General features: G+C 50.3%; 1 pseudogene; it reads right to left on the bottom strand.

Annotated features, from left to right (window-relative positions):
• Window positions 1-2,286: 2,286 nt before the first annotated feature.
• Window positions 2,287-17,504, bottom strand: LOC133773505 (mitogen-activated protein kinase kinase kinase 8-like; annotated as a pseudogene).
• Between the last annotated feature and the right edge of the window lie 2,014 nt (window positions 17,505-19,518).

Here is a 19,518-nt window from a genome sequence, read left to right as displayed (position 1 = left end):
TGGCAGACCCATCTGTCCCTCACCTGTGACAAAGCCCACCTGTGACAAAGGCCTCCTGTCCATTCTGTTCTGTGGGACACTCTTGACCACCTCTCAGAGCCAAGGGACAGTGAGGGCAGGCAAGAGGTGGCATTGTGATGCAAGAATTCAGTCTGAGCCACACACAAGCCTAGCAGTGCCACTGCCCATCTTCTCCGGAGGTGAGGGGTGGATTCCCTCGGAACCCACCAGGCCTTCCTTGCCCCCTGTAAGGTCCTTGCCTCTGTCTCAGGCTGCAGTCCTCAGCCTCCCAAGTGGACAGTGAAGCAAGTGTGTGGTCGCAGGTCTCAGCCTTGAACTTGACCTGGCTGCTCTCGCTCATGACTGCTCCCTCGGCCATCACCAGCACCGACCAGAGCGCCAATTTGTTTATTTTTATTCCCAAGGCAGAGAGAGAATGAATCCCATCTGCTGGTTCACACCCCAAATGCCCACAGCAGCCACGGCTGGGCCAGGCTGAAGCCAGGAGCCCAGAGCTCCATCCAGGTCTCCCATGAGGTGGCAGGGGCCCAAGCAGTTTGGCCATCACTGCTGCCCTCTGGTTTGTGCATTAGCAGGGAGCTGGAATCAGCCGAGTGGAGAGCTGGATCCAGGCACTCCAGTATGGGACATGAGCATCCCTAGTTGGGGTCTTACCTCCTGTACCAAATGCCTGCTCCAGTCAATTTATTTAAAAGCCATGGTTTTCTCCAAGTGATAGAGACCGCACAGATTTATCACGAAAAGCATCCAAAGTTCAAGAGCAGGTCTGATTTTCTTTAATGTTTTATTTATTTATTTATTTACTTATTTATTGGCTTATTTGTTTGAAAGGTAGAGAGGGAGGGAAGCAGACAGAAAGAGAGAGAGAGAGAGAGAGAGAGAGATCTTCCATCGGTTGGTTCATTCTCCAAAAGCCCCAACAGTCAGACAAAGCCAGGAGCCCAGAACTCCATCCAGGTCTCCCACGTGGGTGTCAGGGACCCACGACCTTGAGCCATCACCTGCTGCCTCCCAGGGTGTGTATTAACAGCAAACTGGGGCAGAAGTGGAGCCTGGCCTTGCACCAGGCACTCTGATATGGGATACAGCATCCCAAGCAGTGAATTAACCCCTGTGCCAAAAGCCCATCCAGGTCTGATATTTGCTGGGTCTGATCTGGCTGTGAAATTAGCACCCAGGCTGTGGAAGGGCCCAGGCCAGTGAGGAGGCCCCGGGGGCTCTCCCTTGCCCAGGTCTGATGCCGTGACATGACATCTGTCAGGGTGACCTCTCTCGAGCAGTGCTGCAGCGCTGGCTTCCAGTACCAGCTGCGTCTCTGCCTTTGCATTGAGATCCTGAGCGGTGTCACCTGCTCCTCCGTGGCTCTCTCTGTGCTTGTTTGGCTGCCCCAGTGCGTTGCGAGGGTGCCAAGCACTAGTGTGTTTGGCATGAGCACATAGCAGAGTTTAGGCCTAGCCACTGACCCGACTCCCACATAGCAGCTTGCCCTAGGAGGTGGTGAATGCCATGAATCCACTGTACAGGAAGGTGAGTTAGCTACTAACTTGCCGAACGACACTAGGCTGAGTGTGGAAGTGTACACTCTGGAGCATGCAAACACAGAACAAGACGGGGGCAGAACCACACGCCATCTACATCACCAGCCCCCCGTTATTCTCCGACCCCGGCATACCAGGGGCACCTGGCAACACTGGCCCTTCAGAGGCCAGGAACGGAGTCTGCTTTTTCAAGACTGACATAATTACTTCAAAGGCAGAGTGACAGAGGAAGAGAGAAAGAGACAAAGAGAGAGAGAAAGAGAAATCTCCCATCTGCTAGTTCACTTCCCAAATGACCACAAGAGCCAGGCTGGACCAGGCCGAAGCCAGGAGACAGGAGTCAGGAGCTCCATCCGGGTCTCCTGCATGGGTAGCAGGGGCCTTGGGACTTGGGTCATCTTCCACTGCTTTCCCAGGTGCATCAGCTGGGAGCTGTTCGGAAGTGGAGCAGCTGGGACTTGAACCAACTCCTATGTGGGATGCCGGGGCTGCACACATTGTCCTAACTTACTGCACCACAGCGCCAACCCCCTCAGCTATATTTTTTTTGCCTTCTTGTGAAGCATGGTCCCCCCCATCCTGTATCTGAATCCCTATAACCCATTCGCAGCTGAGAACCACACTCTGAACAGCCATTAAGAGAAAATACTGAATTTATTCAATAGATTTGAGCAGTCACATTGGACCAAAGCATTGGGTTTCATTTGCCTGTTGTAAATATGTCCCTTCAACAGGAATGCTCATGGGCTTTTACAAAGTTAAATATATATCTATATATCTATATCTATGTATATACATAAGAAAGATCCACAAAGGCATTTGACATAACACATACACAGTATGCCATTTTAATATACAAACGCAGAAGAGAAGGTAGTCCTAAAAGGATAAAAGTAGCATCAACCAAAAATTTTACCAAAGTTTCCATTTTCTCCGAAGTCACAATCTCATCCTTTGGGATGTACAGAAATTATGTGGTTTACACAGTTCTAACCACATTCAAAACGTCACACGTTTCAAATGTTTTCAGCATAGCATGTACAAAGTGTTTCCATAGGAACAGAACACAAACCATCACTAGTGGCCGGCTGTCCAGTGGCTCTGAACTCACCAGACAGCCACATGGGAGACATTAGTAGAGCTTATTGCAACCGTATTCAAGCCATCCCGTTCACCCAAAATATATTAATTCAACCCATAAAGGCCCCGAGATTACCTTAGTTTTAGTATACGTGCTGCCGAAGCGAGCACCCAGAGTTATCGTGTTACATACACAAACAACAGCCTGAGTCCGGGGAAGACCTCATAGTTAGGTGAGAATCGAGGACAGCAGCCGTAAGAAAGAGGATTATCCCTGGGATGGGCGGTTTTCACATTTCCTAGCAAAGTGCACAGTGAGTGGAACGCTGTTGGCAGCCACCATCCTTGTGGGAACTTGGCAAACACCTCCCACTCTGGAGTCCCAGCACCTGAGAAATGAGAACCTTTAGACCCGGCACACACGAAGGAGCCTCTGTCACACGTCCGCTGAGTTCACTCCCATGGGCAACCACGTTCCCATGCCGTGGGAGCTCACGCTGGCCCTGGGATGCCACACAGCATGAGGCAGCGCTGTCCGTGTGAGGTCAGCAGCACCAGCGTCCAGGGGACCGCTGCTGTCCCGACCGACAGCACACACCAGCACCTGTCAGCCATATTCCAGCATGGGTGGGCCCCGCACAAGGTTGAAATAGCCGGCCAGGGCGCCCAGGTCGATGTACAGGGAGCGCTGTCTCCTGAGCATCTCCGTCGACTCCTCGGTACTCCCCACGCAGGAAGAGTCTGCAACGCAAACGTGGGAAATATCAGAGAAACAGCAGGTCCCCCTTGGAGCCCTCCTCGAGGGGACCCAGGTTTTATGCACGATTGGTCACTTGATGCTATGTTGACAGGCGAGGCTACAGATGGAAGAGTTCAACCAGGAGCCCTGAACGCCCCAAGCAACAACTTACAGATCCCAGCACATTCTCCCTGGGCAAAACCCACAAGGCAGACAAGGATTCCCGGGGGCCTGACCTATGTGTGAGTTTGGACCTTATATGGATGAAGAATGCTAGGAATTTTTAAGAGAAAAGGAATCCCTGCTCCCGGATCCTGGAATGCACCCTCCTTGGCTACCACAGAGGGTTTGGAACAGGAAGTGCAAAGTGACTTCAAGCTCGGTATTTTATGGATGGCCTGGGGGACTGCCACTGCATCAGCAAAACCACGTGACTCCTTAAACCCCAGTTATAGTCTCTGTTGCAACTTTTGTTATGGGGGTGCAGGAATTTCTCAAAGAACAACACAGCCCTGGAGAAGCTGCTGGATTCCAGGGACCGTCTGATGTGTACAGAAAAGGGCGCTGCCCCCCCAACCCCGCACCTCGGCAGGGGTCCCCTACCCATAATGCTCTCAGCCAGCTCCAGCTCCTTCCAGCTCAGCAGCCTCTTGCGCTCCAGCAGGGCCGAGTCAAGGCTCTGACAGCGCGGCTGGTCCTCCCTGGGCGGGTTCAGAGCCTCGTGCTTTAGAAGGTCGGCGGCGGGTGGGCGGTGGGCCGGGTTCCTGGCCAGCGCAGCTTCCATCAGCTCCCTGAGGCCCGGGGTTGCAGTCCTGGGTGATGTGTTCCAGGGGAGGCGCCTGCTTGTGGATCTGTCACAGAGCAGGGCTCTTAGCATCCAGGGCGGGTAGGGAGGGAATGGACGCAGCCCCCTCCCCCGACACCAAATGCACTCTGGGACCAAGGCTTCCTATCACATGGCCACAGCCAGCACCAGGATCCTTGGAAAAGTCCATGGGAAATGGGTCTTAAGAATAAAAGTATCCAAGGCTGGCTCTTTGGCTCAGGGGATTCGGGTCCCAGCTGCTCCACTTCTAATCCAGCTCCCTGCTAATGCACCTGGGAAAGCAGAGAAGGATGGCCCAAGTGCTTGGGCTCCTGCACCCACATGGGAGACCTGGATAGAGTTCCAGGCTCCTGGCTTCAGCTTGGCCCAGCTCTAGCTGTTGCAGCCATCTGAGGAGTGAACCAGCAGATGGAAGACCTCTCTCTCTCTGTCTCTCCCTTTCTCTCTGCAACTCTTCCTTTCAAATAAAATAAAATATTTAATATATTTTTTTCAAGAATTTCAAAATGCATTACACCAAAATACATTTATGTTTTGCATGAATTCTTTGACGTAGCCTGTGCATAACCTTGTTAAATAAGCACCCCTTTAACCTCCTAAGGACACTGAGTTAGCTTCGTCTTTAAACTCAGAACAGGGACAGGCAGTTCACATCAGTGGCCCACAGGGGAAGTCTATTGCTGGATCCACAGAGTCTTCCCCAGGGGGAAGGCTGTCACGGGCACCAGTGGTTTTTCCACTCATTATTATATAAAGTGTATTGATATATCTGACATATTGAACACACAGAAATATTATAATATGAATATGTGGTAATACACTGTCATATATTAATAACCTTATATTATTGTATTTTACATATAAGATCAGTAATCAGATATATTCTACATTTTTATATATAACATATATTACACATAAAGTATATAACTATAAAATAGGAAATATGTAATATAACTTTATAATAGTCATATATAATAATATGATTATATATATTTTACACATGATCTTAGCCAAAAGGCCGGGAAGTGATATATATTTAAAGATTTCTTTATTTGAAAGGCAGAGTTACAGAGAGAGAGAGAGAGGGAGCTCTTCCATTTGCTGGTTCATTCCCTAAATGGCCACATGACCAGGGCTGGGCCAGGCTGAAGCCAGGAACCTGGAACACTCCATCCGAGTCTAAATGGCCACATGACCAGGGCTGGGCCAGGCTGAAGCCAAGAACCTGGAACACTCCATCCGAGTCTAAATGGCCACATGACCAGGGCTGGGCCAGGCTGAAGCCAGGAACCTGGAACACTCCATCGAGTCTCCCACATGGGTGGCAAAGACCCAAGTCCTTGTGCCACCACTGCTGCCCTTGAGGGCGTGCACTTAGCTGGAATTGGAAGCAGAGCCAGGCCTCCATCCCAGGCACTCTGACATGTGCCGCTGTGCCAAACGCCCACCCCTCTATATGACCACTCGAGAGCTCAGTGAACATGTACACTCCTTTGCTAAAAGATGTACACTCCTCGGACACCCCTCGATGTAGCATTTCACACTTCCACATAGGATGGGCTAGCACCTCACTTGGGCCCAAAACCCACCTCCCCAAGTTCCCTGCAAACAGCCAGGCTGTCTTCTCTGCAATGGAGCTTCCTCCCGGGTAGGAAGAACCTGCCGCCTCCTCTCAGGGGTCCAGCCTCACATAGGCAGGTGTGGCTGTTGCAGGAGGTAGATGGCCCCTGCCCGCCCAGCCGGGCTGAGCCCCACTTACTATGTAGAGGTAGGAGGGGTAGGCCGAGCGGGGGTAGCGCTTCACCCAGGGTGGTGTGCCCGTCTGCATGTGGATAAGCGTGGCGCCCAGGCTGTAGATGTCCGCCTTGGTGGAGTGGCCTCTGCAAAGGATCACCTCCGGGCTCATGTAAATCTGGAAAGGAAAATGGTGACATCAGACCGGAATCGCGGGGGTGCCTGCCTCTCGGGGTCCCTAACCAGGCTGCAGATCCTAGCCCATCCACCGTGTGGGCTACAGGAGGAAGCCATCGGTGTACTCCCTCATTCTGCAGCCTGCCAGAGAGGCACAGCCTGGATACGAGGCTGGGCAGGCAGCCAAGGACCCGGAACCACAACCCACCCGAGATTCCCGCTCATCAGAGTTCCATAAAACCCATGGGCTAGTAGTTAGGGAAACACCAATACCCCTTGTATTTAAATGACACTGTAGGGTCTGGCTCTGTGGCTTGGCAGGTAAAGCCACCACCTGCAGCACTGGTATCCCATATGGGAGCTGGTTTGAGTCCCAACTGCTCCACTCCTGATCCAGCTCCCTGCTAATGCACCTGGGAAAGTAGCACAAAGCTCCTGGCTCCTGGCTTTGGCCTGGCCCAGCCCTGGTCATTGCAGCCATCTGGGGAGTGAACCAGCAGATGCAAGATCGATCGATCAATCTCTCTCTCTCACTCTCTCCCTCCCTCCCTCCCTCTCCTCTCTAACTCCGACTTTCAAATAAATAAATTTTTAAAAACAGAATGACACTGCAAATAGTATGACTTCTTCACCTATGAGTCACTTACTTGCCAAAGCTCTCATTATGTGCAGTGACAAAAGGGGCAGCAGTCTTGCTTGGAAAGGAAAAACTTACAAGGATAAAGAGAACTGGGGCAAAAGTGATGCGACTCAGTCACTTCTATGAGGTACCTCTTATTCTAGCTCCCCTGTGGCCCAGGGACTTAAATATTACATGCAAACCACGCAGAAGTTCTATTCGTGCGTGGATGCTCAGTAAGTAGGGCAAGTTGGTTAAACAACTTCTCTAAGGGTTCATTTATAAATTAAGAAAGATAGATAAAATAGAACAAACACTGGGGACCAGTGGTCTAAGTACAGATCATTCATTGGCTGGCTCGCACATACACACACACACAGGGACTTCAAAAAGTTCATGGAAAATAACATTAAAAGCTTGTTTTGGTGAAAAAATATTGATTTTTTCATAATATGCATTTTCATGATCTCTTAGAAGGCTTTGTGTGTGTGTGTGTGTGTGTGTATTTCAAAAACTTTTTGCACCAAAATAAATCTTTTACTAATAAAAAAGATTATTTATTTGAAAGGCAGAGACAGACACAGAGAGAGAGCAAAGATCTTCCACTGACTGGTTTATCCCTCCCCCCAAATGCTAGCAACCGTTGGCACCAGGTCAGGCCAATGCCAGTGAAGTAGGCAGGCATACAGGCTAAAATTGATTAGACTGGTGAACTGGAAGACCATGCCTTCACCACACCCCTGTGTGACCTCATTGGGGCACATGGCCTTTGGGCCATGTGCTCCAGCATTCCTGGCCTAGATGCTCATCCATGTGGCTGGTTCCTGGTGCTTGGTATGAACCCCTATTCACCTCCCTCTCTTAAATAAAGCTCTCACTCTCCTATGCATCTTTCTCACTAAATAAAAGCTTAAAATGTACCATGCTGCCTCGTTTATCTGTGCCGGTATTTAGAATTCTTCTCTAAATATTAGGCAAGAACCCTCTTGGGTTTATTAATATTGGGGATTTAATAATAAGCCCGTGGTGAAATCGTATGGCACCCCAAATTCCAGTAGCACATGTGGCACCCCAGATAGCACTTCTGGGGAACTTTAAAGGACCATATTTTATTGTAGATTTTAGAGGGTCTTCTCCGATTTCACCAGGAGCCAGGGGCTCACCCGGGTCTTCCACATGGGTGGCAGGAACCCAGGTATTTGAGCCATCCTCTGCGGCTTTCCCAGGCACATCAGCAGGGAGCTGGATGGGAAGTGGAGGTTCCAAGACTTGAACCCACACCGCAATACAGGACACAGCTCAAACCAGATGCACCACAAACACCTGCTGCATAGACTGATCTTTTAATTCCATCTTGAAATTTCTGAAGAACTTTCATGTAGGGGTTAATATTCTAACAACGGGTAAAGGTTGAACATCCCTAACCCTAACATTCAAAACATGAAATGCTCCAAAATTCAAAGCTTTGTGAGTGCTGACGTGTGACACCCCAACTGCAAGATTCACTTGACAGGGCCAGCTCTGTGGCATAGTAGGCTAAGCCTCCACCTGTGGCATACGCATCCCATGTGGGCACAGGTTCGAGTCCCGGCTGCGCCACTTCCAATTCAGCTCTCTGCCATGTCCTGAGAAAGCAGCAGAAGATGGCCCAAGGCCTTGGGCCCCTGCACCCATGTAGGTGACCCAGAAGAAGCACCTGGCTCCTGGCTTTGCATCGGCGCAGCCCTGGCCATTTTGGCCATCTGGGGAGTGAACCAGCAGATGGAAGACCTTTATCTCTGCCTCTCCCTCTCTCTCTCTATAACTCTACCTCTCAAATAACTAAATAAAATGTTTAAAAATTTTTTAAAAAAAGATTCCCTTGATTTCATGGGGCAGGTCCCAGTCAAAAATGCAGGTACCTTGAAAATATTGCATCAAATCACCTTCAGCCTACGACAGAAGGGGTCAAAGGCAAATGAACTCCAGGTGCACAGATCTTCCCTAAACTCTCTCATGCATATGCAAATGTCCCCAAATCTGAAAACAAACCAAAAAAAAATTTCAAAAGCCAAACACTTGTGCTCTGGGGCATTTCAGTTGAAGGAGAGCCCACCTGGAGTTCGTTCCCCTGGTAACAGTTTTTGCTGCCCTCATGCAAACCCAGGGAAAGGAGTGGGAGTTCCCGGAATTCGGGGCTGAGTAACTAAGTAAAGAGCCAGTTTACAAAAGCTGGGGAAATCTCCTTGTTTCCCCAGCTCAGCTGCTCAGCCCCTTCCTACAACCCACTTCCGGGCTGGCTTCCCCTTTGCTCTCTGTGCCCAGGCTACAGTGGGTTCCCTGTTCTGCAACCAGCCCTGCAGCAGCAAAGACACTGAACTTGGACCTTGATAGGGCTTTCTTACTAAAGATCACCGCAGAGAGAAAGCGAATAAATGCACAACACAGAACCCAGAGCCAACGGTTGTGTGCCACACTGAAAAATGCAAGAGGGCAGATTTCATGCTTTGGTGTTCTGGCCATGCTCAGAAGCAGCTACAGGAAGACAGAAATGCAGCAGGTATCAGTCCCTGTGAGCAGCTGCTGTCTCCTCCCTCCTCCCCACATTCAGCATCACACTAGGCACAGTGCTTACTGTGGGTGGGGCCCCCAGCACCTGTGCACAGGTGCACAGCAGCATCGGGTCTAGCCTGGTGATCCGGGTGCTACAGAGCTTCACGGCTCAGACCTCCTGCTTTGTCAAGCACTACAAGAGCTAAGGGAGTCAGAGCATCAAGCAGCCCAGTGTGAAGTTTAAGCTCTCCAGGCTGGCTGGCTGGGCCTGATCGGATGTTCTCCACCCTGCACCCTGGGGCATGGGCACTTGCAGCAAGGTACCCCCAGCGCTGGGGTCAGGCCCCTGCCTTCCCAGCATGCACAGGGACTTCACAACATGCACAGAGATAAAAGTCAGCAGACCATGCTTCATCTAAAATCTGTGCACACGAGACACCCTCAAAACGTCCACGGAAAATGCATATCATGAAAAAAAATCTGCATGACCTCTCCAAATTGATTTGCACCAGAATAAACTTCTCTTTTAATTCCCTTTTTCGGTGAACTTTTTGAAGGGGAAGAGACCATGGGTCGATCTTTGTGTGTATGTGCAAGTGTGATGTTGTACACGAACAAAACTAAACAGATTCAGAACAAGAACTTTAAAAAGAGAGCCGAGTTAGCGCAATCATTCTAACCGCATATCGACAGATTCTGTTTATTTTCCCTCGGTACCCTGTGCCGAAACACCAGAAAATCAAACAAGATGCTAGATGAATGCTGTATCTGTATTGCATGGCTACAATGTCACGCTCCAAACACAGCTGCTTTGAGAGATTAGGAGCTGGACCAACAGGTGAGCTGGCTATGTATGCAGAAGCCACATGGTCAGGTTTGACTGGGATGCAAATGTGAGGGCTGACTTTGCCTGATTCTATCTGATTCTGTCTCTTTCCATAAGAAGTGCAAAGGTGAGATTGATCAAAGTTCTCAGGAGTAAGTTCCTCACCTTCCACACCTGAGTCACCACACAGAGCGCAAATGCAGGGTGGGAAGAAGAGAGTTTATAACCACAAACACCATTAAAAAAAGCCACTTCATAAAAAAGCAGTTTGCATTTGCTGACAATTGCTTGCTGCAAACATTACCCAGGGGCACACATGCTAGGATTTCCTAGGCAAACACTCTGCTGAGATTCCAGGACACATGTCTGTCTACAGCATTGCAAAATGCTTGTGCTGGCCCCTCTGCCAGGAAGAGGGAAGGATTTTCCATCTCGCAGACCATAAATAGTCTGTCTCTCAAAGTGGCTCCAGGAAAAGGGGGTAGAACACCCTAAAGCTGCTCTCCGGACTGTTGCCAAGACATAACGAAACGCCTCCCACAGAAAACATGTCGTAAGCATCAGGGCTCGCTCGATTCTCTGCTCTGCTGCGAGAGATTTCGGGCCCAGAAACCAAACCTTTTTTTTTTTAACCCCACTGCAATTCAGTTCAGGGCAACACACATTGGCTGGACTGAGGGTCCTCATCGGGCTGAGAGCTACGCTGGACCTGGTCACCCTCTCTCTCTGACACCTGCAGCAGAGAGGAGGAAAGGAAAGGGGGCGGGGCAGCTTCCTGGGGCAGTGGCCAGGGGTCCCCAGCGAGCGTCACCCATTCTCCTTCCCAGAACCTACTGGGGACTCCCTGTGAATCCATTAACGATGCAGGTGCACAGAAGCCCATGGGAGGCCACAGCACTCAGTGGCCATGTGCTCAGTATTCATTTGCCACAGGAACCAGCCATTTGCCCTCCCAGTGTGAGCGCAAGGCAAAATCCATCATTGCTACGCCCGGGACCGCACAGCTCAGAGGGATGCAGGGAAGGCTTTTTGGATTTTGTTTGTTTGGTTTTGGTTTTTGCTTCACAGACGAGTTAATAAATATGTTAACTGTTTTCTCTTCCTGTAAGATTTGTGTTCACTACTTCGGGTTTATTACAGAATCTCATGGATTTAAAGAGAAGCCTTTTGAAATTAAAATGATTTTTAAGTTTTTTTTAAATGTTTCAATTTAAAAAATTTAAAAAGGATTTTTAAATGAAAGAAGAATTTTAAAAAGATAGGCCTTTTGAATCAGTCTCGATAAATATAAACGACATTGATAATTCAGAGGGCCATGGGAGCCAAGCCTTGTGGTATCAGCTCAGTCAGTAGTATATTTTAATACCATATCAGTCGTATTTAAAAGCCACTTAGGAAGGTGGGCGCCGCAGCTCACTAGGCTAATCCTCCGCCTTGCAGCGCCGGCACACCGGGTTCTAGTCCCGGTTGGGGCGCCGGATCCTGTTCCGGTTGCCCCTCTTCCAGGCCAGCTCTCTGCTGTGGCCAGGGAGTGCAGTGGAGGATGGCCCAAGTGCTTGGGCCCTGCACCCCATGGGAGACCAGGATAAGCACCTGACTCCTGGCTTCGGATCAGCGCGATGCACCGGCTGCAGCGCGCCAGCTGCAGCAGCCATTGGAGGGCAAACCAAGGGCAAAGGAAGACCTTTCTCTCTGTCTCTCTCTCTCTGTCTACTCTGCCTGTCAAAAAAAAAAAAAAAGCCACTTAGGAGTGGGAGTGAAGGCTTAGAAACAGGGCTCACGTCTGGGATGGGTCGGCAGTTGAGTAACTTTGGGCATTTTATTTGAATCCCTTCAAGTGTGTTTCTCTTTTTGTAAAATGAGAACAGTAACAACAGCAGTGTCTGCCTTCCGCGACAATACTGGCCGATGACAACAACAGGGCAGCTGTGACGAGCGGATGGCACGGGCCCAATGGGACGCGAACAACAGGGATGCCATCATTGCTCCACCTGCTGGTTCACCCCCCAGGTGCTGGGCTGGGCCACGGCCCACAGCCAGAAGCTCAGTTGTTTCCCCCACGTCGGGGGCAAGAACCCAGCTACCTGGAGTCCGGAGCAGAGACACACAGCACACCCAGGCACTCCGCACATGGCATCCCAGCCTTCACAGCTAAAAGCCCCACCTGAAACCCAAAGCCTCCAGGGCCCCGACAGGAGGTCCAAAACATCTCAAAGCTTGGAGCATTTCACATTCTGCCTTTTTTGGATCGGGGAAGCTTCACAAACACCATGCCAAGGGCTGAGTTAAACAGATCTCAACACACACGATACTGCCACCATTGCCATATGTTATAAAGAACATGGGAAAAATGAAAAAAAGAAAAAACAAAGCACTAACCTTAGTCCTTGGTCATTAAATTTGTTCGAAAGATAAAAATGATTTAATAAACGTTTCCACCCTCTTCTTTTGCTATTCTTATCCCATGGTAATTCTAGAATATTTATCTTTCTTTTTTTTTTTTTAACTCTTAATCAGATACCCGCCACTTTCACATGGATGTCATTTTACCTCTGTCCCCCGAAGATCCTTAGGGAAATAGATGTCTTCGGTCATTTGGACACTGAGGCCAAAATCCACCAGAACGGCTTTTGTGGACATGAAAACAATGTTGCTGGCTGCAATGAGAGAGAAATTTTTCATCCGAGGTCATCTATATACCCAAATATAAAATGCACACAAGTTATCCAAATGACGAGTCCCAAATCGGCACCGGTTGAAATATTCTGTATTCCAAATAGGAGGATGTATTTGGCTGAGAATTTAGGTGATCTGTTAAGAGTTCAGCCAGGGGTTGGTACTGTGGCTGAGCGGGCTAAGCTTCCACCTACAGTGCCAGAATCCTGTTTGGGCACTGGTTCATGTCCCGGCTGTTCCATTTCCGATCCAGCTCTCTGGGAAGGCAGTAGAAGATGACCCAAGTCCTTGGGCCCCTGCACCTGCATGGGAAACCTGGAGGAAGCTCCTGGCTCCTGGCTTAGGATCGGCACAGCTCTGGCCGTTGTGGCCAGTTGGGGAGTGAACCAGTGGATGGAAGACACCTCTCTCTCTCTCTCTCTCTCTCTCTCCCCCTCCCCCTCTCCCTATCTGTAACTCTGCCTCTTAAATAAACAAATAAATCTTTTTTAAAAAATGATTAAGCCAAAGGGGTTAAAAATGATTGTAGCCTTTCAGGGTTCTCAAAAAGCTTCTGTTTTAAATTCTCAGGCATAGGCATGCTACTGCTCTCAAGCCACTCCGCTACAGTAAAATGCCCACTTTAGAAAAAAAAAAATGACTTACTTATTTGAAAGGTAGAGAGGCAGAGGGAGAGAGAGAGGTTCACTCCCCAGCTGCCCACAACAGCCAGGACTGGGCCAGGCTGAAGCTGGGAGCCAGGAACTCCATCTAGGTCTCCCACTGGGTGGCAGAGACCCAGCCAGCTGCATCACCCTCTGCTACCTCCACATTAGCAGGAAGCTGGACCGGAAGCAGAACTGGGACTCAAATCCTGGGACTTTGACATGACTTGGGATGCAGGTGTCCCAAGCAGACTTCACCCTGGTGCCAAATGCCCTCCCCAGACACACATCATTTTCCCCAGCAAAAGTTGTATGCATCCAATTTAGCTCTGGGTATGGAAGAAGGCTGAGAGTGGGCATCTCCTCCTTACAGCCCACCCTTAGTGAAGTCTTGATTGACAGCTGCTTATCCAACCACTGTGTGAAACTGAAAAGCCCTATGCTTCCCAAAAACACATGGCTAAGGGGCTGGCATCACAGCACGGTGGGTTAAACCACCACTTGCAGCACCAGCATCCTACACGGGAGTCCCAGTTCAAGTCCCAGCTGCTCCACGTCTGATCCAGCTCCCAGCTACCGCACTTGAGAAAGCAGCCGAGATGACCCAAGTGCTTGGGCCCCTACACCCACATGGGGGGCCCAGATGGGAGCTCAGGGCTCCTGGCTTTGGCCTGCCGCAGTCTGACCATTGCAGCCACTTGGGGAATAAACCAACAGGTGGAAGCTCTTTGTGTCTGTCTCTCCCTCTCTGTCACTCAGCCTTTCGAATAAATAAAATAAACCTTAAAAAAAAATACATGACATTATGTGTGTGTGTGTGTGTGTAAGTGAACCACCAAGTTACAAGCCTTGTTAACAGGCCCAGGCACAGGCTAACAGGTGCATGGCTAGAACCTTCCGACAGATGGCTGCGATGAGACCAGCCTTTCTTGGTGACTCAGGCAGCCCAAGTGTTCTGAGCACTGGCTCAGGGGTGCAGAGAAGGCAGGAGAAGCCTTCCTCCATGCTGCTGGGGAGCTACAGGGGGCAGGCACCTGCCCCTGCCCCACTGAGGCTCTCTGAGCTGAATGGAGACCCCCAGAAGAGACTCACGTTTGATATCGTGGTGAATCACCCTCTTCGAGTGCAGGAAATCCAGCCCCTTGAGAACGTGCTTGGTCACCCAGATAATTTTGAACTCTCGCATGGGGCCACAGCTCTAGAGCTTTTCCAGGACGGAGCCTCCCTCACCGGCCTCCATGAACAGGTGCACGGTCTCATCCCACAGGACGGCGCCGTACAACTCGGCGTATTCTCGTGCCGGAAGCACGCCTGGATCTCCACGTCGGACGGCTTAAACTGATCCACGGGGATCTGGAACACAAAAGCGCCAGTGAGATTCTCAACCACGCATTGGATATAGGTCAACCCACCAACCAGAAGCCCACACGTGCCCTCAAGTCTTCTCCGGGTGAAACCATGTTCGCTTCCTATCTATCAGCAAGAAAGCAGCTCTTTTGGTATAAGCAGCTTTGGACCTGTCTCCGAAACACAGTGCTAGCTAAAAAGGTAGTGAGATGCCCAAGTGCGAACCTTAATTTCCCATTTATTTGAAATGTTTAGACTGTCCATTCCTATCTGCACAGATGTTCCCATGAAGGACATACTAAGAACCCACCAAGAGCAATCAGCTCAGAGCACAGGGATTTTATGCTTCAGGTAACACTTCTTTTGAGGCTTTTGGGGGGTTTTTGATCATCTCTGTGTTTTTCAGTCTGAAGACAAGGACACTTTCAAAATTAAATGTTAGTACTGTAAGGAAAACCACCCACACAACTACTTTCCCATGCTTTTTGTGACTTGCTGAGAAACGACTCAGCAGTTCTAACACCTTGAAAAATCTGCAGACCTTTCTCAGCGCAACTTAAACACGAACCCTCTCAACGCAAGCTTCAACCCGCTGGCTACAAGTCTTCTACGTTTTCCCTTTGGTGACAGATACCCTGCCAAAGTGCTATGCTCATTGAATGATGATAACAAGGACTGGGACGTAACATTCAGCAATCATTATTATCTTTAAAATCATTTGAGCAGTACAGAGAGAGAGAGAGAGAGAGAGCCGGTGAGTTTCCCGGTTCATTTTCCAAATGCCCGCGACAGCCAGGGCTGGCTGGGAGCTGGGAACTCGATCCAGGTCACGGGCATGGGGGGCAAGAATCCAATGACTTGAGCCATCCCCACTGCTTCCCAGGGTCTCCATAAGCGAGAAGCTGGAGTGTGCGGCTGGCCCTGGGAATGGAACCCAGGCACTCTGATAGGGGACATGGGTGTCCTGGCTGTGCCTTAACACCTTGGCCAAACGTCCACTCCTTTATTCTATTTTTTGTAACTGAAAAGTGAGTATACTTCAATTAATTCTTCGTTAGAAGTCCAGTCTCTCCCAACCTGTCTTTCCTATTTCTCTTATATAAATGGAATGTCACCAAGCAGATCTGCTTTTGGGTCTGGTTCAGCACCACGGTCCTGAGATTCACGGATATTATGGCTGTCACAGGTGGATTCTTGTTGCCGCCCAGTGTTCCACTGTATAAACACCTGGGAAGTTTCCAGCTTGGGACACCCAGTCAACAGTGTCGACCTGAACAGCCTAGCGCCCAGCTTTCAGCTTGCGGTGAGCATGAGCGCACAGGCCACACCCTGCCAAGTGTACCTACAGAACTGGAACTGTTGGGTCACAGGGTACGTGAGCACCCAGCATGGGAGTGGGGGTGAGCTGCCCAAGAGCTGCAATGTGGCAGCACCCCAGGTGCTACTGTCTAATCAGGAGAGGTGAGTTCTTAGTCACTGCTGATTTTCGACTCAGCCCTTCCAATCTGCAGTCCCGAGAAGCTTTCTGTTACCCCAGCTTCTGCTCCTCTGCCCAGGCCCCCTCCCTAAAGGGGAGGAAGAATGAAGCTGCTCTTGGGGTGCAGGTGTGAATGAACACCGAGCCTCGGCCCCCCTCCACTCAAAGGCAAAGACGTCATCCAAGCTGGGGCGCTTTCCTCTAACCAGATATAACTCCACAGCACACCAAAGCAGCGATCTGAGCGCTGAATGTCCCCCTAGGAAATCCAGAAACACAAATGTATCTCAGGGCACAGCCGGTAAAGCCATCACCTGGCGATGCCATCATCCCATGTGAGAGCAGGTTGGAGTCCTGGCTGCTCCACTTCCGATCCAGCCCCCTGGTAACGTGCTTAGGACAAACAGTGGAAGATGGCCCCTGCACCCACATGGGAGACCCGGATGAAGCTCCTGGCTCCTGGGTTTGGCCTGGCTCAGCCCTGGTCATTGTGGCCATCTAGGAAGTGAACTAATAGATGGAAGATCTCTCTCTGTCTCTCTGTGTGTGTGTGTGTGTGTCTCCCCCTTTGACTTTCAAATAAACAAATAAATCCTTAAAAAAAATGTGCTGGGGCACAGCACCCTTGGAAAGCAGGATCCCCTCAAAGGGTAGGAACTTCCAATGCCTGCAAATGAACCCGCTGAAGCCAGAAAGGCAAACACGCCCGGGGAGCTGCCGCTGAGAAAGCACGCACCAGTTTACACGCCATTCTCTTCTTCGTCTTGATATCCTGGGTGAGGTACACTTTGCCGAAGGCCCCGCGAGGAATGAAATCAGAGCCGATGTTCCTGTAAGTCAGCTTCCAGGGGACGAGGAGCACGTCAGAGTCGATCTGGTACCGGCCGTTCTGGGGGGTGATGACCTGGGACAGAAGGAGGGGCAGGAGTGAGGACTGCGGGCGGAGCGGGCCTTGCTGTAGATAAGCGGCTGGCCGGAGATAAGCTGGAGGCGCTGGATGGTGTTTGCAGTTCACGGGGCAGCAAGCCAGCCTCGCTATGCAGACTATATTTAGAACTTGAGCAAGACAGAGAAAGCATGAAACAGACACATATCCCCGGTCAGGCCCAGTGAGCAATGAGTTGCCAAACAGAGCCTCCAACGCATTGTTTATGTAAAGCAGCATGACTCGTGTCATCAAACGGCTTAGAATAAAGATTGCAGAACCACAAACCGTGCCTGTGCATGGACGCGCCCCTGTCTGAGTACGCGAACCTGTTTGCCGGCATGACTGTTACTACTCCACGGTGCGCACAGAAACAGCATGGAAATTAACTGGTGATCACGGAGGGTTTGGGACGGCAACGTGTCAGGCCAGACTTATGAGCTGCCAATGCCACAGACATGACGTGAGGGCAGCATTACTCCTCATCCACTTACTCACTTCTTACTGTTCGCACGCATACTGGGTGCCAAGCCCCGCGTTTCCTGCTCAAGATACGGTCACGAGCGATGGAGATCAGTGACCCCTGACCTCCAAGAAGAAACGTCTAGAACTAAAGGTCTCCAAGCAAGTGGGCTTGGAAACTAAAAAAGCATTGTGGGTTCCCAGAGCAGGCGCGTTTGTCCAAACTCATCCACCTGCACACTGCAGATCTGTGCATTTCACTGCCAATAAAGTGTACAGGGAGTCTCTGGCTTACCGATGGCTCGACACAAGGATTTCTCCTACTTACGATGGTGCAGAAGCCATGGGCTTCAGCACCAGCTGTGCTTTGATTTGTGGGCTGGGGTCTTTTCCTGGGTGGTGGCAGCAAGTGCAACCCCCATTGGCTTCCACGGTCCTACAGAGACACAGAGCACGCCTACTGTGTGCGTGTGGCCAAGCTCTGATGTCCAGTAGGTCTGGTGGACTGAATGTGTTTTTGCCTTGAGATATGCTCCAGTTACAATGGGCCTTTAGGACATGGCCCCGTCATAAAATGCAGAGCATCTGCACATCTCAATTTTTACAGAAGAAACTTTGAGGCAAAATAATTATAACTAAAATAAAAACATATTCGTGTGAGAATCCACAGCAATTAGGGCCTGGAACCCATGCCTAAGAAATGTCTGCAGTGTTCTTTTAAACAAGCAGAAGCAGGTGCTGTGGCGTAGAGGGTTAAGGCGATGCCTAAGCTGCTGGCATCTCACATGAGTGCAGGTTCAAGTCCTGGCTGCTCCGCTTCCAATCCAGCTCCCTGCTAATGCGCCTGGGAAAGCAGCAGAAGGTGGCCCAAGTCCTTGGGCTCCTGCACCCATGTGGGAGACCCGGAAGAAGCTCCTGGCTCCTGGCTTCAGCCTGACCTAGACCCAGCTGTTGTAGCCATTTGGTGAATGAACCAGTGGATGGAAGATTTCTCTCTCTCTCTCTCCCCCTCTCTCTATGTCACTCTGCCTTTTAAATAAAGTAAATTTTTTTTAATCAGTTTCTCCTAAATTAGCTGGGTTCAGACTACGGATTGAAGAAATATGAAACTTTCTTGGGACATTCAGTTATTTCAAGCACATGAGAAGTTGGAGGGGAATATGATGAATTCCCAAATCTACACATGGGAAAAGAATGGGCACCGACTCATCCGCAGATCCTGGGCGTTGCCAGGGGAATAAGGCCCCGGAACCGTAAGCGTCACTCATTCAGCCTCTATTACTGCTAATTTTAGCTGTGCACCTCACACACAGATCCGTGCCCTGTCAGAAAACAACAAACTCTATCCTCGGGAAGGTAAAGTCACTCCATTTAAAATGTAAATGTTTCTAAATTTTTAAAATTTATTTCTAGTTATTTAAAAGAGAGACAGAGAGGGAAAGAGCTCCCATCATCACTGGTTCACACCCTAAATGCCACCCATAGCCAGGGATGGGCCAGGCCGAAGCCAGGAGCTCCATCTGGCGTCTCCCTCTCTTTCACGTGGGAGACGGGGGCCCAAGTACTTGAGCCCCCCAGGGTGTGCACAAGCTGGGAGCTGGCATTGGGAACACAGCCAGGCACTGTAATTGACAACTGACTGTTTACTGAGGGCTTGATGCTGCGGTGCAAGGTCAAAGTCGAATTTGCCAGCGTCACCTCTGGGTGCTGCAGGCTCTCTGGGCAGCACGTGGAGCCCACGGCGAGGACAGCACCACCCTCACCACACCTGTCCATCACCTGTTCTGTGCATGTGCGACTCAGCTTTGTGAACATCTTCCTTATGCCCCACGGCGACCACCGGGGCCTCAGGGCTCTGACACACGACCCCAGGGGCGTCTCCAGCAATCCTCTGG

This window comes from Lepus europaeus, chromosome 14 (assembly GCF_033115175.1).
Source record: "Lepus europaeus isolate LE1 chromosome 14, mLepTim1.pri, whole genome shotgun sequence".
Taxonomy (NCBI): domain Eukaryota; kingdom Metazoa; phylum Chordata; class Mammalia; order Lagomorpha; family Leporidae; genus Lepus; species Lepus europaeus.
The sequence above is the reverse complement of the archived record's forward strand: the minus strand, read 5'-3'. Positions and strand labels throughout refer to the sequence as shown.